This window comes from Geotrypetes seraphini, chromosome 6 (assembly GCF_902459505.1).
Source record: "Geotrypetes seraphini chromosome 6, aGeoSer1.1, whole genome shotgun sequence".
Lineage (NCBI taxonomy): Eukaryota > Metazoa > Chordata > Amphibia > Gymnophiona > Dermophiidae > Geotrypetes > Geotrypetes seraphini.
The window spans coordinates 185,956,353-185,981,223 of NC_047089.1; the positions used below are offsets into that span (position 1 = coordinate 185,956,353).

At 40.9% G+C, this 24,871-nt stretch overlaps 1 long non-coding RNA gene across 1 annotated transcript; it reads right to left on the reverse strand.

The window, feature by feature from the left end:
• Nucleotide 1: 1 nt before the first annotated feature.
• On the reverse strand, nt 2–24,260 carry LOC117363176. Its single transcript, XR_004539991.1, has 3 exons — nt 24,180–24,260; nt 9,591–9,709; nt 2–85 (listed from the first exon to the last, which is right to left on the reverse strand). It is a non-coding gene; the product is annotated as an uncharacterized LOC117363176 (long non-coding RNA).
• Nucleotides 24,261–24,871: the final 611 nt, after the last annotated feature.

Below are 24,871 nucleotides of genomic sequence, written 5' to 3' on the forward strand. Positions count from 1 at the left end.
TGGCAGTCTCTGTGCACAGGCTCCTTGGTTACAATATGATGCGGAAATAGACGATGGTTTGGAGAGTAGTGAGGGATTCCAGATGCTAAGGAAGAAATGCTGAATTATCCTTATGTGAGGTTTGATGCTTATGTACGGTAAATAGACATTCCTACAATCAAGGGGGTTTCAGCTATGTGGCTGATACAGGCAGAGGCAGAAGTGTGACCCTGAATAAAGGGACAGAGAGCAGCACCCAAGGCAAGGGGAGAGGGTGCAAGAGAGAGTACAATAGGAACAGAGCTTAGCACCAGGTAGCAGAAGAAAGGACACACCTTGTTGACCTTGTCAGGGCAAAAGTATAGAAATGACCAAGAAGTGTTAAGTGAGATAAATATTCAAGTTTAGATGAGAGAATAAAAAGAGGTGGTCTTAGGAGGAAGACCACTGGCAGAGAAGCTTTTACATGCAAGCGAGAATGGTTATGGTAAGACAATGCAATGCCTGACTCACATATCCTGGCAAGAAGTAGCTCCAGCAAGAAAGTTCTGTGAAAATACTGAATCACATAAAGCATATCTCGGAGACCTGTGACAACCAGAGTAAGACTGCCGGGGGCATAACAGGGAGCTTTGGACAGAGTTAAATTGTGAGTGGAAAACAGATTCCATGATAGATGAAAATTATACTTCTGTGTAATATGGACACACTAATAAGAGTTCCTACTGTAGTGAAAAAAAAACCTCAACTGTGTCTACTGTATTACTTTTGGCAAAAAATGGCCTTCTTGGCTGTCTGAGTAGGAGAACAGAATCTGCTTACAAGACAATGGGAACAACATATGATAATGAAAGGTTGCCTTATTGTTTGTTTGTTTTTTAAATGTTTCTCCAGAAATAGACTGACTGTGTTTCAGGATGAGTTTACAAATACTATTCCAAAGATAACTTGTCTCTTTTCTTTTGATGTGACCCTGTTCTAGGACCTGACCCTTACTGCTGTTTCGCTGCTGAGTAGGTGTGAGTAGGTGCTGTGCTCTGGGAGTTTGAATTAAGAATTATACACATGTATATGCTTTTGTGACGATAATAAAGCAAAAATGATCACTGCACTGTACAAAGATAAGAACAGTCTTACTGAGTCAGACCAATGGTCCATTTAGCCCAGTAGCCCATCTTCATGGTGGCCAATCCAGGTCACTAGTACCTGGCCAAAATCCAAATAGTAGCAACATTCCCTGCTACCAATCAAGGGCAAGCAGTGATTTCCCCCAAGTCTGTCTCAATAACAAACTATGGACTTTTCCTCCAGGAACTTGTCCAAACCTTTCTTAAAATCAGCTACATTTACCACTCTTACCAGAACCTCTGGCAACACGTTCCAGAGCTTAACTATTCTCTGAGTGAAAAAATATTTCCTCCTATTGGTTTTAAAAGTATTTCCCTGTAACTTCATTGAGTGTCCCCTAGTCTTTGTCATTTTTGATAGCGTAAAAAATCGATCCACTTGTACCTGTTCTACACCACTCGGGATTTTGTAGACTTCAAAGATATCTCCCCTCAGCCATCTCTTTTCTGAGCTGAAGAGCCCTAACCTTTTTAGTCTTTCTTCATACAAGAGGAGTTCCATCCACTTTATCATCTTGTATATTGTAATGTACTTTTTGCTTACTTTTGTGCATTCTAAGCTGAAAAGCTCTGATTCTATAAATGGTGCCTAACGGCTGGGCACTGTTCGACGCAGATGCCAATCAACTGCTAGGTATCTTTTTATAGAATCGTGACTATCGGAGCCTAACTCCACGTAGGCGCCAGTACGCCTCATAATGTTAATCACTGGTATATTAAGCCAGGGTTTTCCTGGCCTAATTTACTGGCACCTAATACAGATGCCTACCGCTGTCTATATCATTCTATGGTTCATAGTCAAATACGTGCAAGACAACCACGCGCAGACAAACAGGTGTAGACAATTGAGTGCAAGACAAGTGAGCGCCAAGACAAGTGAGCGGAAGACATCTAAGCGCAAGACAAGTGAGCACAAGACAACTGCGCCAGGACATAAGTGCGCTGACAAATGGGAGCAGATAAATTAGCGTAAAGACAAATGGGAGCAGACAGATGAGCGCAAAAACTCATGCTCAGAACAGCCCTCCTTCATTTCGCTAGCCTCACGTAAGCTCCTTTATTACGTGCTCAGAACAGCCCGCCCTCCCTTCGCTAGCATCTTTGTGATTGGTTACGTTTGCTCCATTTATACTTGCTCAGAACAGTCCACCTTCCTTTAGCTGCCTGACTGTGTCCGTTATAGGTCTGGTCTAGAACTTGCCCTATTACAGGTATTTATCTTGCGCGGATTTTACTCACCTTTGGTGAGAGCAAAGCTACATCCAAAGAGAGAAATACTCAGTCAAACGGAGTATTTCTCTCTCTGAGAAGTTGGGCTTTCTTTGGAAGCCATATTCTCTGTGCATCTATGACGTTTTTGCAAAGCTTATATACCCCTCACATGACTGATTGAGAGTGAATGAGATTTCCCCTTCCTGCGCTGTTATTGGTTATCTAAAACACGTATATGGTTAATCATCAAGCACAGATTATATTATATTGTTATTAATTGTTATTCACAAAGTTATTAATCTTGAGGTGTTGGAGCAACATGGCCATTGGTTCATGGATGGGACATTTAAAGTTACAAGTGTTTAACATCCATGCATTTGTAGACAATCCTGCACTCTTCACATCATGTTTAATTGTGTTCATTAATACTTATATTGCATTTAACTTTGCCCTGGGGGACCTGTTTGTCCATTCTATATGTTCACTGTATTATGTTTTGTTAAATGACACAGTTAACCAGAAATAAATACAATATTGTACAACTATACTGAGTCCAGAATTTATTTTATAGAGTCCAGAATTTATTTTATTTTAACCTCAAAAAAGACATGTAAAGATCATTTGCATGAAGACATAAGCGCGCGGACAAATGGGTGCTGACAAGTGAGCGCAAGACAATTCAGCGCCAATGATTTTTAGTAAAAAGCATGAGCATGACATTTGAGCGCAACCCAAGTGAGCGCTGGCCACGTGCTTTTGTCCCGTCACCAGATAATCTAGTCAGGTTTTCAGTCAAATGCTAATGTGACCATGCCCCATTCAGTAAGTTCTGTTATTTACATTATTCTAAGTTTAGCACCTGTAATCGTTTATTTGTGTTTGTCTTGCAGGATATTTTTTTTCTTTGAATTCTCAAAATGCGTTTTAATGCTAATTTTCATAATGATCTTTACATGTCTTTTTTGAGGTTATAAGCGCGCTGACAAATGGGTGCTGACAAGTGAGCGCAAGACATGTGAGCGCAAGACAATTCAGCGCCAATGATTTTTAGTAAAAAGCATGAGCATGACATTTGAGCGCAACCCAAGTGAGCGCTGGCCACGTGCTTTTGTCCCGTCACCAGATAATCTAGTCAGGTTTTCAGTCAAATGCTAATGTGACCATGCCCCATTCAGTAAGTTCTGTTATTTACATTATTCTAAGTTTAGCACCTGTAATCGTTTATTTGTGTTTGTCTTGCAGGATATTTTTTTTCTTTGAATTCTCAAAATGCGTTTTAATGCTAATTTTCATATTATCTTACGCTCTCTTGTCTTGCGCTCATATGTCTTGCGCTCACCTGTCTTGCGCTGACTTGTCTTCGCGCATTTGTCTTGCGCGCATTTGACCTGCCACCTCATTATATGCCCATTCTTTGCCCCTAACCATGTCCACTTGTCACATAGGTGCCTCGGTTCAGGAACTGCTAGGTGCCTTGCTGAGTTCTGCACGGAACTTAAAATTAATCATTTGCCAATTTTTTAAAACTGGTTGTTTTATTTTTTTTGTAATTATTTGTATGTACCAGATATTTCCTCGTTTGCACTTGCTGGGTGGGGCTGGCTTTCCTTTTTGGTCTCTTTTTGTTGCTCTGCTATACTTGTGCCATTCATGTACCTATTTGTGGAGAGTGTATTTTCTTGTGTATATACTGCCTCTTTGTATTTGCGCTTTTGGTATTGTTGTTCCTGTTACCCGGTTGTATCCTTTCTAATAAAAATGATTACAAACCCCCCCAAAACTGGTTTTTAATGGCATTATCAATTACCACGCCTATTAAACCAATTAACAAATTTTGAGTTCCACTCAGAACTCAGAGAGGAGCTGCTAATCTAGTCGGGTAGTGGTGCCTAGCCTAGGCACTGTTTACAGAATCAGGGCCAAAGTGCTGTTTTATTTTGCTTTATTACCATTGAACATTTATAAAGAAAAGCTTAAAGAATATGTGAATAACACATAAAATAAACAAATTATCAAATTTACCCCCACTTTTACAAAACCGTAGCGCGGTTTTTAGTGCTGGCCGCAGCAGTAACAGCTAGGAATTCTATGAGTGTCGGAGCTGTTACCGCCGAGGCCAGCGCTAAAAACTGCTACGGTTAACATCTAAATTGCCATTTTCAAAACCTACTTTCTAGATGTTTTTCTAAGCTATTCATCTGAAGTATGTCTAAATCTCAAGAGGGCATGTTTTGCAGCGATAATCGAACATTTCACAAAACATCCAGAGCACTATTTAGATGTTTGGGGCTAAACGTGTTTTAAAAATGAATAAGGGCCAAAAAAGATGCCCAAACTGACCAGATGGCCACTGGAGAGATGAAGGCTTAACCCTCACACATACCCCCAGTGGTCACTGATCCCCTTCCAACCCCTCAAAGATCTCTTAGAAGGAGATGTAATGTCCAGTCCTATTAGAACAGCAAACAAGTGTCTGGATTAGCATGGTATTCAGTACAGTGGACTCCAGAGAAGGGAACCCAGGTCCATATGCCACCCTAACTTGCATACTTGTGGTAGAAAGTGTGGTGTAAAGCCTATCAAAACCCACCAAAACCTACTGTACTGAAATATAGGTGACACCTACAGGCATAAGGGCTATTGGGGTGGTAGGCAGTTGGGTACAGTTTGTTTTGGGTGAAGTTTGGAGGGCTCCCCCATACAATGTAAGGAGACTATGTTGGGGTGTGTAACTGGGACCCTTTATGTGAAGTTAAGAATATAAGAATTGCCATACTGGGACAGACCGAAGGTCCATCAAACTCAGTATCCTGTTTCCATCAGTGGCTAACCCAGATCCCAAGTAATACAACTGATTTTATGCTGCTTATCCTAATGTAACCCTCTCCTTCTCAAACTGAGGTAAAAGGTATCCCTCTTGAAATAAAATTTGCTTGTAGTCGTGAACACCCGAGGGTTAAATTGATACCTTTCCCCAGGAGGAGTGATTTACATAAAAAAATAATATATTTAATGTGACCTGGAAATAAAAATGTTATTTAAACCTTTAATAAAATAGATATAAAGAAGCAATAAAGACTCTAAATTGAATATAGAATTAAATTTAATGACCAGTTACTATATAAACACTCTAGATAATGAAATTCTGCTTCCCCTTTGTACAGTTCTGAAAATGTCCAAATAAAATCTTCTTTGATCCCATTAATAGTGTTTTACTATCAGCAGTTACTATGCAGGCTTATCAGATAAGTATTATTTATTCTTTAAAATCCTTTGTCCAGGGACAACTAACTGATGTGTCTAAGAACTCTTTCTTTAAATAATTTATCTTACAGCCTCCAGCTTCTCAGCCTTCTCCTTCTTCCTCAGGTTAGTGTATTTGAAGCTTTCTGTCCTTTCTGTGTAGGGGTACACGTTGGCGCGCTGTTGATAGTAGATCCTCACTCTCTGGAACCCACCTACTACACTGACTAAAATCAAATCAATAAGAAAAACCTATCCTAAATCTAGAAACCCTAAAGATGTCTAAATACTTCCTTAGCTGAGAAAAAAAATATATTTCCCTCCTCAAAATTTCCTATAATCACAAAAATCATACTCTCACTAAATATTTCATGCATATAAATATTTTCCCAAAATCCCAATAATCTTTACAGAAAATATTCCCAGAAAAAGGGTTCCAAAGCAGTTCACAACTTTGCTTCACCAATATTCTCCCAAATCATTTCACAAGAATCTGTCACAGGTCCTCTCATAAAATCTTCTCCAAAAATCAGCACCACAGATTTGTTACTCAGAAAATCTTTCAAACATTTTCCAAAAGATTCTCACAGGACATCAAATAAAATCTCTTCAGACTCTCAAACATTACCAGCATCAATACCAAACTTCAAACCTTAGCCAGAATTTCACAATCCTTCTCAAACTCAAATAAAAACCACCATAATTACATTTACAAGAGCCTCAACAAGCCAAAACACCTCCACACAGATCCAAGTCAACCTCCCAACTGTTAAATCTGACAGAATGTTCAAGCAGCTGATGCTGATCTCTGCACTAGGACAGCAAACCTGTGCAGGAGATCAGCAAAAGAATACCAAAACTGCATCAATACAAAAGATACACAAACCAATCATTACAAAAACCAATTTTGGAGGGTGGGGTAAATTTTCCCAACTTTTATAGGTACCAACAAGCCTATATAATGCGTCAAGGTATGTATTGGATCCTCCCTGAGCTTATGGAACATCTACCGGATTGGCTATATCTGGAATGGAAAATTATGTCCCAAATGAGACTATCACAAGTACTAAGTATCAGATTACCTAGATATGCTAAGGACAACATAATTTTATTGGATACTTGGAAAACAATTAAATTTATTAATAAATTAACAGAGGTTCCAATAATGAATTCTACTTTACAGTCCTTATGGTTAAACTCCAAGATTCAAATAGGCGGTGCTGGGATCGCTTGGAAGAATTGGATGCAGGCAAATATTAAGACATTAGATGACGTGATATCTAATGGTAAACTGCTTGAGTTTTCACAACTGCAACATTCATTTGGAATTTTAAAGTCTCAACAATACAGGTGCTTACAGTTGAAGCAGGCTATTCAGAGTGGGTTCCCTGAATGGAAAAATTTAAAAACTTATTTCAGCTTGCAAATCCTTTGCTACCAAACAGATTTAATAGAACATCAGGCTGCCCAGTGGTATAAATTGATTTCTGGATTTTTAAATAAAAAGCTAAAAAATAGACATTTGGAGTATCGAGATAAAACAGTATATTTCTGTATCTCGTTGGCCACAAATTTGGACTTGGAGATTGAAATGTACAATGTCAGCATCTATGAGACAAACATGGTTATTTTTATTACATAGGATTTTCTGGACCCCAGTTCAGTTAAATAAATTTGATTGTTCTAAATCTAATAGATGTTGGCATTGTCATATTGATGTAGGGACTTTGGATCATCTGATATATTTTTGTCCATTGATACTTAGTTTTTGGAAGTCAATTTGGGAACAAATTAATATTATTCTTGAAGCATCTATCCCCTTGACATATGAGGCAATAATATGTGGAACGATTCTTCATGTTAAACCCACTTTAGATAAAAATAAAAGTCGCCTTTTCATGATTTTGACAGGTATAGGGGTTCAACTGATCACATCTAATTGGAAATACCATGATAGGATTAATTTCAATTTTTGGTGGGCAACTGTATGTTCAACATATAAATATGAAAAGATTATGGCAGAACGTTTAGGTATTAGTAAGTCTTTTAATGGGGTATGGGGTCCATTAACTAATTTTATTACATTATAATTAAATTATGATTCTCTTTTGTTTCTGTTAGATTCCTTTACTCATCCAGGGAGGGTGGAGAGTGGGGGATTGAATATTTATTGGAAGAGTATAATTATATAGATAGTATAATATATAATATCATATTATTGTTTATAATAAGGATAAGAAGGGGCGGAAAAATTGTTTAAGGTAATAATTGTGATGACAATAATGTATTTTCATATAGTTTTTCTGATTCTTTCAATTGTATACATTATAAAAGATTGAAATGTCAATAAAGATTTACACAAACCAAACTTCTCAAAATAGAACCCCCTTCCCCCCCCACAGGTCACACATTCCAGATTTTCTTTGCTTAAAAAAAACCCTTTAAAATCTTCTTTAAACCCTGTTTTTCTCACTCAGGTAACTTTTAAACTTTTAACCCTGGTTACACTAAGAATAAGCAAACATGCTCTGCTGACATATCTGTGGCCAGTCTAGTAAAAAGGCTGGCCCCTCCTACATGCAAATGACTTGCATTTGGACATTTTGGCCCTCTTGAATAAAGGCGCACTAAGCGTTTTAGCACAGATTTAGCACACACTAAATCAACGTGTCCACTAACTGCTAACGCGTCCATAGGATAACATGAATGCGTTAGGGCTCCTTTTACGAAGGTGCACTAGCGTTTATAGCGCACGCACCGGATTAGCGTGCGCTAGCCGAAAAACTACCACCTGCTCAAGAGGAGGCGGTAGCGGCTAGCACGCCCGGCATTTTAGCGGCCCTAATGTGCCTTCGTAAAAGGAGCTCTTAGTGTTTAGCGTGTGTTTAACGCGCGCTAATATTTAGCATACACTAAGAAGCTTAGCACACCTTTGTAAAAGAGGGGGTTTGTTTTTCAAAAATGGCCAAAAAATATAGATGCACTAAGGATGAACAAGTCTAGAAAGGTTATTTTGAAAAAGAACAAAAAAGATGGACATCTTGCAATTTCAAAAATGGACATTTTTCCTACCCAATTTTTGGACATGTTTCACAAAACATCCAAAGTCGGATTTAGATGACATATCAAAAATGCCCCTCCACATCTACTAGAAATTCTGCCCTGGAACTTTTGTCTAAATTTATGAATTTTTTTTAAAGGTCTGAAGCAGTGACAATTGAGTCATATTTGAAGGATTCCTTGCATCTTATATGGCTACTACAGGAATTTAAGTTTGTACTCAGTTCTACCTGATTAGTCACTATGGACATTCTCTCACTACACTATACATAAGAATTCCACAAGCTGGAGATTTGCATATTATAGCTAAGGCATTGGATAAACACTGATGACCTGAGAGGATTTCTTCTGATTTCCTGTTACATTTATCAAAGCTTGTCTTTGAGAATAATTACTTTTGGTATAATAACGGATTTTATCAGCAAATTCAGGGGATAACCATGGGAACAACTTTTGCTCCATCGGTGGCTACCCTCAATGTGGCTGAATTTCAGTTATATCCCTTTTATATCCCTTGTCAACTACCCTTCCGGTTAAGCTAAGTATTGATTTGAAATTTCTTAACTACATATGATATTAACCTTAAGTTATTAAACTAATTCAAGTTATTAAACTAATTCAAGACTCAACTAGTTTCATACATTAAAACCGACCCAGTGACAATTAGGTGCATAAAGCCTTGGGTTATGATCTTTTTTGAACCCGTGGTGGCATCTCTGAGGGCCGTGAAGATTAATAAAAATCTAATTATTGATACAAGGTATCTCAGGGAGATTTAGAATACCTCCCTTATTCACAATTTGAATTTCAGTTAACACATGTTTATTTTGCTCCACAGTTACAAAATATTAAACTTAAAGGTTTCTAGATGATATATTTTTTCTTATGGACAGTTTCTTTTGATGATGTGCAAATAGGCAAAATTGAACTTTAATGAATTTGCAGTACTTAAGGAGCATTTCAGCTTACTGTTTGATGGTCACAATGGAGGACTTCAGGGGCCACATGTGGTCCAGGTGCTGCTAAATGGAGACCACTGTCCTGGATCCCTTCAGCTTTCTTTTTTCTAAGTCTCCCTTCATTCCTCACTAAAAAAAAAAAAAAAAGGGGACAAATAAATTAAGTGGACCTGCATGAAATGCCAGAAAGTGACTTCATGTTTATAAAACACAATAAAAATCTACACAATTATATATGCAAATATATTTAAATTTATGTAAATGTGCTATATAGTTTTCACTCTTGCTACAGAAACATTTGCCAGAGGAAGCCAAGGTTTGCTCTTAAAGTTGTACTTTAAACAGAATGTATTTTAATGTTGATTATTGGATGCAATATATTTTAAATATTGATCGTACAATGTATCTTATAATATTGTAGCTTCTGCAGCAGAGCTGAATACTGTATGCAATGCATTGTAAAATGCTTAACATCAAATCATAAATAAATTACCATATAATAAAGTGATGCTATTAATTTCAAATCCTCATTGAATTCAAAACAAATTGTATTTTATTTTATTGTATTAACCTGTGCATTGCACAAATGCAGTAGACCATGTAGCCAAAGCTCACTTTGTAAAATCTAATAATTTTTTTTTAATAAAGTACATTTTGCAAAAAAAAATAAATAAATTGGGGGCAGTGTGTAAAGAATTAGAGGAAAAATAAAAAGGTCCTGCAAAGGAATTTGGAAAGGTGAATATTAAACACCTCTGTTGTGCAATAGATTGGCAAGTTCAGTTCGGAGCTTCAAAAATACTGGCTGGGAGACCTTCATCTACTTGAAACTACATTGGATTTGGTTTTATAGCATTTAGCTGTATAGAAACCTGACTAGATGTATGAGGTTTATTTCCTAAAATGTTTCAGGTCCTGCTTGAATCTCTCATAACATTGAAGAATTTAAGACAGAGCTGATAGAGCTAAGGTCTAGATGAGCTGCAATGTATTTTTGCTTCATCTGTGTCCAGTAAAGCAGAGGTAGCCCAATTAGTACACTTTTAGGGTTTATTGTCTTGGTCCAATTTTATTAATTGCCCGCATATGCATTTTATTTTAAAACTGGCATCTGCCAATAGCAAGATATTTGGATTGGCTGAACAAAAATATGTTTAAATAAATAAGTAGGTGCTCTTCACCAATGGTGAGTGGTGCCCAAGGTGGAGGCATCCATCCCTCGCCCTCTTCCCCACCACCCCCTACCGCGCACACGCCCCCTTCCCTTTCCCTGTACCTTTTAAATTTCTCTGGTGTGAGCAGCATGCCCATGGCAGTGTCCGCTCACCCTTTGACATCACTTCCTAGGGGCGGGTCCCAGATGTGACATCAGAGAGAGCGCCAAAGCCGACATGGGCAGCAAACTCGCACCGGGGAAGTAAAAAAAAGTATGGGGGAAGGGAAGGCATGGGGGGAGGGGCGCGTGTGCGGTAAGGAGAGGAAGAGGGGGGCCGTGCCCTTAGGAAATCTGCACCCGGGGCAGACTGCCCCCTCCACACCCCTCCCCCCTGTATTACACCACTGCTCTTCACCATTAAAAGCATAGGGCCTGATTCTGGAAGCGGCGCCTGATGTGAGTTTATTACCAGCAGGTGCCATGTCCAGAATCGTGTCTATTTTAACATGAGTGCCTTAAATGTAGGCCAGCATTGTAAAGGCCTACATTTAAGCTGCTGGTCTGGCTCCTGTGGAGGCGCATAGGGATGCCTAAAGGCCACTTCCAGGCAAATCACGCCCACACTGGCCTTTGGCATCTGTAGGCAGGTTCATAATCTGTCGCGCGTGAGACACCAGTGCGCCGACAATCCAGCGCAAGAAAGGAGCGCGCCGTGGAAAAACCTAATTTTAAAGAGCTCCAAAGCGGGGTGTGAGTTGGGAACCCCCTCCTTTACTGCATAGTGTTCGCGCTGCAGGTTGGAACCCTGCATTATAGAGAAAACAGAACTTTTTCCGATTTTGGGGGGAAAAGTTCCATTTTCTCTATAATGTGGGGGGATTGCACCCCCACACCCCCCAACGGCAGCGTGAACATGATGCAGTAAAGTGGGGGGGGGGTTCCCCCCACACCCCCGTCGGAGCTCTTTAAAATGAAGTTTTCCCATGGCGCGCTTCTTTCTTGAGCTAAATTGTCAGCGCTGGCTTATCAGCGCGCTGGTGTCTGGCGCGCGATTATCCTATCACCCTGTAGGAAAATGGTAAAACCAGAGGACATAATTTGAGGTTGAGGGGTAGTAGATTCAAGAGCAATGTTAGGAAATTCTACTTTATGAGAAGGTGGTGGATGCCTGGAATGTGCTCCCGAGAGAGGTGGTGGAGAAGAAAACGGTGACTGAGTTCAAAGAAGCGTGGGATGAACACAGAGGATCTAGAATCTGAAAATAACATTAAACATTTAACTAAGGCCAGTACTGGGCAGACTTGCACAGTCTGTGTCTGTATATGGCCATTTGGTGGGGGATGGGCTGGGGAGGATGTAGATGGGCTGGAGTAGGTTTTAACGGAGATTTCGGCAGTAGGAACCCAAGCACAGTACCGGGTAGAGCTTTGGATTCTTGCCCAGAAATAGCTACGAAGAAAAAAATTTAAATTGAATCAGGTTGGGCAGATTGGGTGGACCATTCGGGTCTTTATCTGCCGTCATCTACTATGTTACTATGTTATGTTTAGGAATCCCTATGCACTCTGGTAGGTGCAAGACAGAAACCTATGAACGGCGCCTGCATTAAAAAAACAAACAAATAACCATGCGTCCCGATTGGTTCGTTAGACGGTGGAAGGATGCCTACCACCGCCTACCTTCAGGACACTATTTGGAGAATTTGGCCCATAATGCACAATCCAAGTAGATTCATTATTGTGGAATCAAATCAAAACCTTTAATCAGCTGCAATATTCACTCACCTAATGAATAGAGCCATGACCTTTTTGTCATTGCTTTAAAAACTCAGTTCAGTTCATTTATTACATTTCTTAACTGTATTCTAGGAATTCTCAAAAGTCACATACACTAGCATAAAATTAACCCCCCTCCCTCCCTTTTACAAAAGCACGGAAGAGGTCGTTAGCGCCAGCTGGCGTGCTGAATGTTCTGTGCTGCTCTGACAGTCATAGAGTTCCTAAGAATGTCAGACCAGCGCAGAGCATTCAGTGCACCAGCCGGCGCTAACAACCTCTTCTGCGCTTTTGTAAAAGAGGGGGGGGAATAAAATATAAACACATAACATGTGTTAGGTGCCATCGACTCATGCTCGAATTATAGCAACTTCATGAATTACAGATCTAAAAAGAGATTGGTTTTGTGCTTGTTCAATAAGGTCCTCCAGTGTCATCCTCATGGATTGATTGAGGTCCCGTTTCGCCCTAATAGCTGGGTTGAACCTAATGTGTGCACTCGTTTCTTGATAAAGCCCAACTATTAGGGCGAAACGGGACCCGTCAAGTAGAGCTTTGAGCTTGACGAGTAGAGCATTGAGCTTAACGCACGTAGCACTTTAGCTGACTTCAGCATATATTCAGAAAGTATGTTGACTTCCTTTCTGTTCTTTCCGTATAGTGGAACACTTCAGCTAATCATCAATTTCAGATAAGTGTTCACTTCTCCTGCGCTTTATTTTTGATTAACTTATACGAAGTCATTTGCTGAATAGTTCAGCTTGCAAATTTGTTTGCTTAAGTTATTATATTCATTCAACTATTTATTAGTATGCTATTATGAATTTAAGATAATAAGAAGAAGAAAATTACAATAAAAAATAAAAAAAATAATACTTTATAGGATAGATTGGAGGTTTTTTGATCAATGATGGATATTTATCACCATTATACTTTTGGAGTGAACTATGTATGATCCCTAAAAGGTGAATCTGAGATCTTTTCCACCAGTTAGGCTTTATTCTTGTAGTATCAACCTGGTGTAGTACGTGTGATTGTTTAGTTGATACACATCTTTCACTATTTATGTTTGATTTTTCACCCATTTACCCCCCCCCCCCCATAAAACAGCACATATAAGATTCCCAAAGCATCCCATTCGCCCACCCAACTACAGCAAAGCAGGATCAGCTCATTTTGTTCCTCTCCAGTTCTCTAAAGAGGATTCTTAACTTTCTCATTGATAGGGAGGTTGCTGTTGATTAAAATGGTGATATGCCCAAAATGGATTTATATGCTTCAACTACTCCCATTCATGATTAACAGAAAAGGAATAAAGCTGTTTCCTCCTTATGAAAAGTGAAACCCTAGAACTACACTGCACAAACTTTATCACCAGTTGAAGATAGGTTTCTAGCTTCATCCAGTTTTAAAAACTATAATTTAGTCTGCTTATTCGGGAATGAGCATAGGACAGACTTGGTAGCACCTCATTTTACAGTATTTATTTAGTCATTCATTAATTTCATTTATCTCCACCCTTCAAAGAAATCTTGGCTTTGAAACCATAGAAACAGTGAAGCCACTCTCTTTCATATTACACATACAGACATAGAGGTCCTTGGGAACAGCTGTGTATATCAACCTATACAACTTCTCCCCCCTCCCCCAATTAAGGTTTATTTCCAAAACCCTCTTAAGTCCAATGCGGACTTAGCAGGTGTTGGAAATAAATAAGCCCTTCAATTGTAGGCAATCAGGATTTTGAACTGCAGGATTTATGATAAATGGATAGTTTTAAGGAGTTGAATGTGTCACAGATTTAATTCAACACTTTATCCAGATGGTACACATTTCCAAAAATTAAACCAGTGCTTTAGTAGAGCGAATAGAGATTTTTTGCACTCCTCAAAATAAGACAGAAAAAACTAGATTTACTAAAATGTGGGCTACCATGTTAGCTCTTGCTAATACACATTAATGCACAATATCTATCACAGGCTCCATTTTATATTACATTACATTAGTGATTTCTATTCTGCCGATACCTTGCGGTTCAAGGCAGATTACTAAAGAAGTTATCTGGCCATTTCCAGAGGAATTGAAGAGTAGAGCGAGTTGCTTCAGAGAATTGGGATGAGTCTTGCGGTGTTAGTTTGTCTTCAAGGATGTCTTGAATAGGATGGTTTTATTTCTTTTCTAAACGATTTGTAATCTGGAGTCGTTATCAGTAAATTGGAGAGTTGGTAGTCTTGTTTTGCTGCTTGTGTGGCTAGAAGGCCATCGTACAGTTTTTTTTTCATTTGCTGCCTCTGATTGGGGGATGCGTGAATGGTTTGTGAGTTCTCCCGTATCTGGTTGAGGTAGTTTGGATTAGGCGGTTGTTTAGGTAGGATGGGCTATCTCCATTTATGGTTTTAAATAGTAGGCAGTGGAATTTGAATTGTACTCTTGCTTGTATTGGGAGCCAGTATGAATAGAGGTATGCTGCGATATGGTCATGTTTCCTCAGTTAATAGATAAGTCTTAGTATAATGCCTGCTAACATGGTAATGCATTTTAATAAAGGGGCCTGATCCAATAAGGGCACAATAACCTGGGCTACCTGTTACCACTCATATTATTTGTCATTGGTCCCATTATTTTCAATGAGGCCTAGTCACTAAAAAAACCCACTCATGGCAGTCCATGTTAGTGCAGATAGGGTCAGTGAATCATCCTTAAAGCAATGAAACCTGTCTCTGAGAACTCTAGACTGTGGTTCACTGTACCTAGATGTATATATGAGAACAGGCTAACACATTTTGGGCCAAATTCTGTATAGGGCACCTCATTAGGCACCACTAAGCGCCTTAATCGAGGATGCCTGACTTTGGAATCCGCGCTCAACTTTTTTTTTTTTATTGGCTTAATTGGTATGGTAATTGACCACATCAGTTTTCAGCCAATTAAAAAAAAAAAAAATGAAAATGACCGATTGAGAGTTCAGCACTGAACTCTTAGGATACCTAGCAATGCCTAAGTGGAGATGCCCTCCGACCACTCCTGAAAAGTAGGCATGGTTAGGAGCAGAGAATAGGCATGGTTGACTTAGGTCTTGCTAGGTCTCCATGTTAGGTATCGATAAATTAGGCCAAGTAAAACCTGGCCTAATATATCAGCATCTACCTCTAGGCACCTAGCGATGCCTGAGTATGCGAAGGCGTCGCCAGGCAGGGTTCTCTAAGTGGCGCCTAGTGGTTGATTGACAACCACACTGAGTGGAGCCTACAACGTAGGTGTAGTTTATAGAATCTGCCCCTTTGACCCGGGGCCAAAATGAAGTTGGAAAATATAGTGAGGGCTACAGGTAGTGGCCACAGTTCGAGGCACCCAGAAGTGCGCGGATGTTGCCACGATGACATCACGTGCATGTGTGACATCATCACGATGGCATCTATGCATGCACAGAGGCCTTCAGGCTAACCCTGAGATGTCAGTAGGGGGTGCCAGCAAGGAAGAGGGCAGGAGAGGACAGGCACTGGCAGCGGCTAATTGCCTACAGCAGTGTTTCTCAACTACTTCAAATTAAGTATCCCCAACCACAGACCTCCCAAGCTCCGCCCTAAACCCACCCAAGTTGTGCCCCAGATCCTGCCCCCTTTACTAATTGTAATGCAATTTTTTTCCTTTCATTTTTCATATACACATAGCAGATATAAATTCTCAAAATTGATACATTTTGATCACTAAATTGAAAATAAAATCATTTTTCCTACCTTTGTTGCTTAAGCCGGCAAACATTTCAAGAGATACACGGGGGGGGGGGGGGCAACGCAATGGGGAAGAGTGGAGGGGGGGCACAAGGTGTGGCAATGCCTGGTGCCAACCTCCCTCGCTATGCCACTGTACACAATAAATGTAAATGAATACTAGCATGTAAGTGTGTAAGCGTATGTGGTTGCACCTAACTTACATAGTGTGTAAATGCAAGGGCAAAACATAGCTGGGATATAGGTGGAACTCCATTTAAATGCATATAGTATTCCATGTGAGGTGCACCCCTGCCACATTTAGTCGCCTACACTTATGCCAGCTTCATGACTGGTGTAACTGTGGGCATGCACATGATAGGCATGCTGATACCAGATTACACTAGTATTCTATAACCGAACCCAGGTGCCCAGATGCCATTATATAATAGGCACTTACCATGTGTCCTTTGGGACATCTAAATGAAAGCACCGAGTCGTAGAATCACCTCCATACCGCTGGTTTCAAAATATGAAATACGTTTGAAATTCATCCAAACCACAAGCAAAACCTACCTCTTATAACCTCCGATGCTGTCCCTCCAGGGATTCAAGATAAAGTTAGACAAGTTCCTGCGGAACCAGAACGTACGCAGGTAAGGCTAGACTCAGTTAGGGCACTGGTCTTTAACATAAGGGCCGCCACGGGAGTGGACTGCTGGGTGTGATGATGATTTACTGGTCTGACCTAGCAGCGGCAATTCTTATGTTCTTATAAGTAATGCCTTTTCTAAAATCATTGCATATTTAAACACCTAACCCTTCAAAATCACTTCCACTGTTATCCCCAATCCTTCAAAAAATTTGTTTGCCTCTTAATCATTGTGCTGGAGGAATTGTGGAGAAGTGGATGTCTATTTGCATATGCGGTGGTCGTCTTATTAGTTTCAGCATGTCTAGAAAAATGGTTCTATTAAGAAATATTACAACCTAAAAAGAACACAGTAAAGTTCCCATAAAGTGGAACCCTCAGTGCAGCTGTAGCTGTGTGGTACACCGGTTGAGCTGTCAAATGGGGAGTGCTCAAACCCACTGAGTGATAACTTGTTGCCAGTGAGTCCGCATTCTGATACTCTGATAGTGGCAATATTATGAGGTTTTGATTGACAGCTCATTGAAACAGTCACAGAGAGTCTCAAAATGTTTGGAGCTAAAAGCAGGCCGGGATCTGAGGCTCAGTTTCTGAATTTTGCTATGTTTTCAGAAAGATTGATTTGCATACACTGCCTCTATTGAGCTGAAGGGGAGGATATGTAAATGAGTCAGGGATTCTTCCTCAGTAATAATGTTATTCTATCACTGGGCAGCAGAGGGCGCTGGCCCAGCAGTACAGAAATACAGCTCCCAAGATGCACTGGGCTTAGCAGTCCTGCTGAGTCACAGGGGTGGTCTGCAGGTAGGGAGGAGATAATATGCTTGAGCTTGGGATCTGTTCAGAGAGGTCCTTGAGAGAGAAGACAACTGATTTTTTTCCTAGACATCAGCTGAGGGCAGAACTATGGAAAAAGGACTAATGGCTGTACTGCTTGGCTGAGGTAAGCCAAGCTAACTTTCTGTAAAGTGTGAGGCAAACTAAACAGAATAAAAAGTGTTTTGTTCATATGAGACTGTGTTGTGTCCTAACCTCTCCTCTCCAGCACATGGGCTTCCTTATCACATGTGGTGTGTCTGCCTGGTTGCTAGCTTCTGCCACAAAGAACCTGGATAGAGAACCTTTTGAACTTGAGTCCTCATTAGATGAGTTTTTCTTTTTGAACAACCAAAGGAGGGAAGCTCCAGCTGAGAGTGGGAATTGAAAACAGTGTAGCAAGAGCCCAGCTGGCAGGATTTGTTTTCTTTTTGTTTTTTGTCAAGAGAAAAGAAAAGGGATTTTGTGTATATACATTTCAAGCCTTGGGAAAGGGAGAGCTGTCCTAATTACCCACTGACTACACCTGGAGATAGCTACCAGGGATCTACAGAGAGCGAGAAAAAAAAATAAAGCTGCGGTGGGAACAGGATTTGCTGGAAATCCTGGCGTGGTTTTATTAAATCAAAGCAGTGGAATTTCTGAGGTAAAGTGCTGTTTTAAGTCAGTACTCCAGATTATACTGGTGAGAGACTAGAAACTGAAAACCCAAGATGGGAATTTGGGAGCAAGAGTAGCAACAAACCTGGCTAATCTTGCAACAGAATCCTGGCAGGTTCAGAGGAGCACAAGAGATGAAGTGCCCTGAAGCCAATAGACAGGAGGCAGTTGAGGGACTTGCCAGCATAGCGAAACAGGTTTCAAACCCAGGAGAGTGGGGAAACAGACACCCAAGAGCTCCAAGATAGGAAAGGAGACCAGCGAGGGGCACCAGGTGGCAGTCCAAACCCTGACTCAGGAACAGCTCATGAGAAGGAGCCTGGTCAAATCCTGTGACTTGGAGCCCACTGAAGGTTGGGCTCCATGGTGTCTCAGCCAGAAAGGGAGACTGAGCTCCAGGAAGACTGCCTGGAAGAGGTTCAAAGCACACCTCCAGATCTAGCTACTGAGCTAAAACAGCGCTAATTTAAAGACCTGTTAGTGGACCAGCTACTTGCTGTCAAGTATAAAGCCAAGTTAAGGGAGTGAAGTAATGCCACTTATTTTACCTCATTGGAATGACTACGAGACAGCATTGTATGTTCCAAAAACAGACAATATTTGTTTATTGTTAGTATAAAAGCTTACAAAAATTGCAGTAGCAAAGGCGTAGTAAATATATTGTCAGTTCAGAATAGGCAATGGAGAGCAGAACTAACACTCATATGCTTAGCAGGGGGCTAGCAGTTCCCTGCAGCATAAGTAAGCAAATCTCTCTGGCTTTACCTAGAATGCACGTGTTTTTTATACAGAGCAATTCTTCCTTTGTTCCAAAAAAGTCCATCCCCGAATTCTGGTTATGTAATTCCCTATTGGTACATAAAATAATGTATACCTAACTCTTCCTCTCTGTCCATGCCTCTCTCACCTCCACCCCCCCTTCCCAGTAGGGGGGGCCTTGCAGAAACAGAGAACTCTTAGTGAACTTTCTTTCTCCAGCGCTGAGATCACTTTGTAGATGCTAATTAGTGGTTTTACAATTCTGTGCATCTTCGGGATGGTGTCCTTGTATGCTAAAAGTTGGCAAAGATGACCTTTCGACAATCCAGTTGCTTGGTTCTCATAACTTGGTTCAGAGACAGGGAGCAAATGTTTTGGTACCAATTTCTCTCATCTCGCTACACCCACATCGTCCTGCAGGGATCCTTGCTCATTATAAAAGTTTTATGGCTTTCCAGGGTGCCTGGCATATGAAATCATACAGCACTGATAACAGTTCAGCAGAACCTTGGAGAAATATCCTCCCAGCAGGGAATGGAGACAAAAACGTTGTAGCAGAGGTCAGCTGGGTTAGCATTGCAAAGGCTGTATGTGTTTACAGACAGCAAGGTACAGGCTGGGCCTGGCTATGGGAAAATATAGGTCTGTAGTGTCCAGCATACACAAGTGAGGACAGTATGTCCAGTTGAATCATCTGTATGTCCAGGTTATCCATGTCAGGAGGAAAAGAAAAACCTCCAGAGGCAACTGGTGGAAGTTCAGGACAAGTTGTCTAGGCAAAAGGAAAAGTATGGAAGAGGTTAAAGAAGCCAACAAAGCTGTTCAGACTCAGCTGTTTGAGATGGAAGTAGCTAAGAATAAAATAGTGAAAGTACTGAATGAGGAAACTGGCATCCTTGGAGCAAAGAATGCGATATTGTCCCAAAAGTTAAAGGAAGAAGGACTTCCAGGCAAAAGCTGAAGCAGCCAGGGGCCAAAGTTGCAGGACGAGTTGGCAGCAACATAGCCAAGGCATAGGAGCTGGAATAGATGAATGGCAAACTCCAAAGAAAGTTATAAGAAATGCACCTCCGGGAGGAGGATGGGGCGAAGATGGCTGGGAGAATCCAGCAAGAGTATGCTCGTCTAAGAAAAGAGAATGATGTGTTGTCCCAGAAGTTAGAGGGGACCCAGGCTCAGCTTGTTACCGAGGCTGCCGTGGGGCAGGAGTTCCAGAAACAAGTGGAAAAATTAAATGCAGAGCTGCAAACTGCTCACAAGCAGATGGACAATCAAACTGCCAAATTGCAAGGCCATTTTCGTGATGGGGCCAATAGCTGCAGTGCTTATAGTGCCCCGCTCGTACATCCCAGGGTACTAAAAGAACTTGAACATGAAATTGCTGACCTACTGTTAGTGATCTGTAACCTGTTGCCAAAATCATCTGTAATACCTGAAGATTGGAGGGTGGCCAAGGTTATGCTGATTTTTAAAAAGGATTCCACAAGAGATCTGGGAAATTACAAACTGGTAAGCCTGATTTCAGTGCCGGGCAAAATGATGGAAACAATTCTAAAAAATAAAATTGTGGAATGCGAAGACAAACATGATTTAATGGGACAGAGTCAGCATAAGTTCAACCGAGGGAGATCTTGCCTCACCAATCTGCTTGACTTCTTTGAAGGTATGGATAAATATGTGGATAAAGGTGAGCTGGTTAATGTAGTATATTTAGATTTTCAGAAAGCTTTTGATAAAGTTCCTCATGAGAGGCTCCTGAGAAAATCAAAGAGTCATGGGATAGGTGGCAAAGTTCAGTTGTGGATTAGGAATTGGTTATTGGAGAGAAAATAGAGGGTAGGATTGAATGGCCATTTTTTTCAATGGAGGAGAGTAAACAGTGGAGTGCCACAAGGAAATGTACTGGGCCGGTGCTATTTAACTTATTTATAAATGATCAGAAAATTGGAACTATGAGTGAGGTGATTAAATTTGCAGATGACACTAAACTGTTCAAAGTTGTTAAAACAAATGCGTATTGTGAAAAATTGCAGGCAGACCTTAGGAAATTGGAAGGCTGGGCGTCCAAGTGGCAGATGAAATTTAATGTGGACAAATGCAAGTGATGCACATTGGGAAGAATAACCCGAATCACAGTAACTGGATGCTAGAGTCCACCTTGGGGGTTAGCGAACAAGAAAAGGATCTGGGTGTCATTGTAGACAATGCTATGATGCTAGGAATTATTAAAAAAGGGATGGTTAACAAGGCTAAGAATATTATAATGCCCCTATATCGCTCCATGGTGTGACCTCACCTGGAGTATTGTGTTCAATTCTGGTCTCCTTATCTCAAGAAAGCTATAGTGGCACTAGAAAAGGTTCAAAGAAGAGCAACCAAGGGGATGGAACTCCTCTCATATGAGGAAAGACTAAAAAGGTTAGGGCTATTCAGCTTGGAAAAGAGAGGGCTGAGGGGAGATATGAATGAACTCTACAAAATCCTGAGTGGAGTAGTATGGTACAAGTGGATCAATTTTTCACACTGCTAAAAATTACAAAGACTAGGGGGACACTCGATGAAGTTACATGAAAATACTTTTAAAACCAATAGGAGGAATTTTTTTTTTCACTCGTAGAATAGTTAAGCTCTGGAATGCATTGGCAGAAGTTGTGGCAAGAACAGATAGCATAGCTGGTTTTAAGAAAAGTTTGGACAATTTCCTGGAGGAAAAGTCCATAGTCTGTTATTAAAAAAGACTTGGGGGAAGCCACTGCTTGCCCTGGATTGGTTTTACACGCAAAAAATAACCCAACAGGAGAAAAGGCAAAATAGGAGCAAACAGATCTCTCCTGATAATGTGTGCAGTGACAGAAGAAACACTAATATCAAATAGATTAAAAGTGTTGATGGACCGGGGGGGGGGGGGGGGCCTCAGCAATCACAACTCGCACCTAGGGAATAATCAATAAACCCCTCTCAGAGTTGTCACTAACAAAACCCAAAAGGGTAAATTGTGTTACATCCCTGGGCCCTCACTGACCTGTCTAATGGTGCACAATAGTGCAAATAATAAAGTGCCAAAATATTATAGTGTATCATGAAACACTGTTGTCGCTAAACACATTCAGCATCTATTTTAAAGTCACTGTACAAACACCATTGCAGGAAAAATATGTCCTGGATTGGTAGCATGGAATGTTGCTACTTCTTGGGTTTTGGCCAGGTACTAGGGACCTGGATTGGCCACTGTGAGAATGGGCTACTGGGCTTGATGGACCATTGGTCTGACCCAGAAATGCCATTCTTATGTTCTTGTGTTCTTATGTAGAATGGAGAGCGAAAAGGGGGGGGGGAAGGGGTATGTGGTATGAATCCTAGGGCAGTCTCAGAGATTCCTGCTGGGGGAGCAGAAGCTAGGTGTTCTTAGAGTGAGTACCCCTTAGCCTTTTCAGGAGAATCCCCGAGTAGAAGCAAATACTCAGCCCGTTAGGTTTGAGCAAAAGCGGGCAGATATGTAAAAGAGTCGGGATTCTCCCTCAGTAATGATGTTATTCTATCACTGGGCAGCAGAGGGCGCTGGCCCAGTAGTGCAGAAATTACCATTCCCAGGATGCATTGGGCTCAGCAATCCTGGAGTTACAGGGGCAGTCTGCAAGTAGGGAGGAGAATATATGCTTGAGCTTGGGATCTGTTCAGAGAAGTCCTTGAGAGAGAAGAGCTGATTTTTTTTCCTAGACATCAGCTGAGGGCAGAACTGTGGAAAAAAGATTGATGTCTGTACTGCTCAGCTGAGGTAAGCCAAGCTAACTTTCTGTAAAGTGTGAGGCAAACTAAACAGACTAAAGTGTTTTGCTCATATGAGACTGTGCTGTGTCCTTACCTCTCCCCTCCACCATATGGGCTTCCTTATTACAGAAATATACACGTCAACTTTAGATTGCACCAGAGAGCCAGAGATATATAGACTGGAGATTCTTGGCAATCAGGTAGCAAAAATAATGTTTTCTAGTGATATCTACACAGTCACTTAAGCACACTTAAGCAAAGTAAGGAAATGCAGGGCCTCCCTTGATCCTTGGGATTCTTTTCAGGTTATTACAGGCATCTATCCTTGTACACTTTAGAATCCCCATTGCACCTGATTTCTCCTTGACTACTCTCCCCTAACCCGTCTCATCTCCCGTGTAGCTGAGAATGAACATAGGAGAACCTCGACAAGATGCTTGCTTCTTCACTCTGTTAGGCTATCCTCTCTCTTTCTGATTATAAAAAGACAGGAGAAGCTCATATTGTGATCTTGTTTTGGTCGCAGAACCCTCCAGAGCGTCATTCCCTGTTAGAGAATGTCACAGGGATGGGAACTGGCGGATAACCGCGGGGCGGAGACAGGGACAAAGCCTGTGCGGCAGGGGTGGGGCCAGAGTGTATGGGAACAGGATAGTGAAGGGGACAGAGCCTGTAGAGACGGGACTAACTATGTCTCTGTGTCATTCTCTAAAAAGCTTGAGTAGCCTTAAACAGGCTTTTCCAACTACTGACCCTGTTCTGTTCCCAGCCCCACCTGTTCCACCCCTAGCCATGCCTCCATATGAACCTCGTGTTTCCTTCCCCAAACTCCAGGCTGCGTCTAGAGGGCCTCCGCGCAGGCATGGATGTCGATATGATGACATCAAACTCATGTGCGTGATGTTATCATATCAACATCCGTACATGTGCAGAGCCCCCCCCCCCCTTGACATGGCCCCGAGCTTGGGGCCTTCCAAACCCAGACAAACTGCTAACAAATATCTTCCTACTTGAGGCCGTGACACCAATAACGCTTCATGACATTCATTCCTACCTGAACACCTGGCCTGGGTCAAACGTGCAGGACACAGATAAACCCTATGCAAATATAGGACCACAAACTAAAAGTCCTAATATACACAGACAAAACCCTAAGATGTTAATCTCTGCGTGCAGTACAGCATCAGAGAAATAGAAAGAAATATGTTTCATCCTGAACAATACAAAATATAGACAGCAGATGTAAATTCTGAAAACTGACACATTTCAATCACTAAATTAAAAATAAAATCACTTCTCTTACCATAAAATCACTTCTCTTATCTTTGCTGTCTGGTGATTTCATTTTTTAATTCATCTTTTCCCAGTCTTTGGTTGTACTTCCTCCTGTCTGTGCTCTTAACTGTGTTTCCAGGGCCTTCTTATCCAATTGTTGTTTTTCTCTCCTTCTTCATTTTCTGCCGTACATTCATCTTTATTCCAAAATCAAACGAGGGGAATCCAAGTAAACAATGTAGGGGTAAGCAGGAACTGCTCCACTTCAAAACCAACCCTACATAAATCCTGTGTTACAAGTACTTTATTGCATATCTCTCAAATCAAATCATAGATATTCCTTGTGCGTATAGAATGCCAGTTCACAATGCACCTGGCAGTGAAGGATTATCTCCCACCAGTGGTGCACAAAGAAATCTAATCATAGCACATTAATATAAGAACATATTGCTCATAAATAAACTTCCATATCTACTTCAACACATACTTAATTGCTAGGACACTTAAGGCCTCTTCTATCAAACTGTGCTAGCAGTTTTTAGCGCAGAGAACAACGCTGAATGGCCCGCGCTGTTCCCGATGCTCATAGTGCAGTTTGATAGAAGAGGCCCTTAATTTATTACATTTCAAAAACATGGCGATCCGTATGTACCTAGAATCTTCTAACCTAACACACTTCAAACAGTAGTCACTAATATAACCAAACACCACAGGAACCAG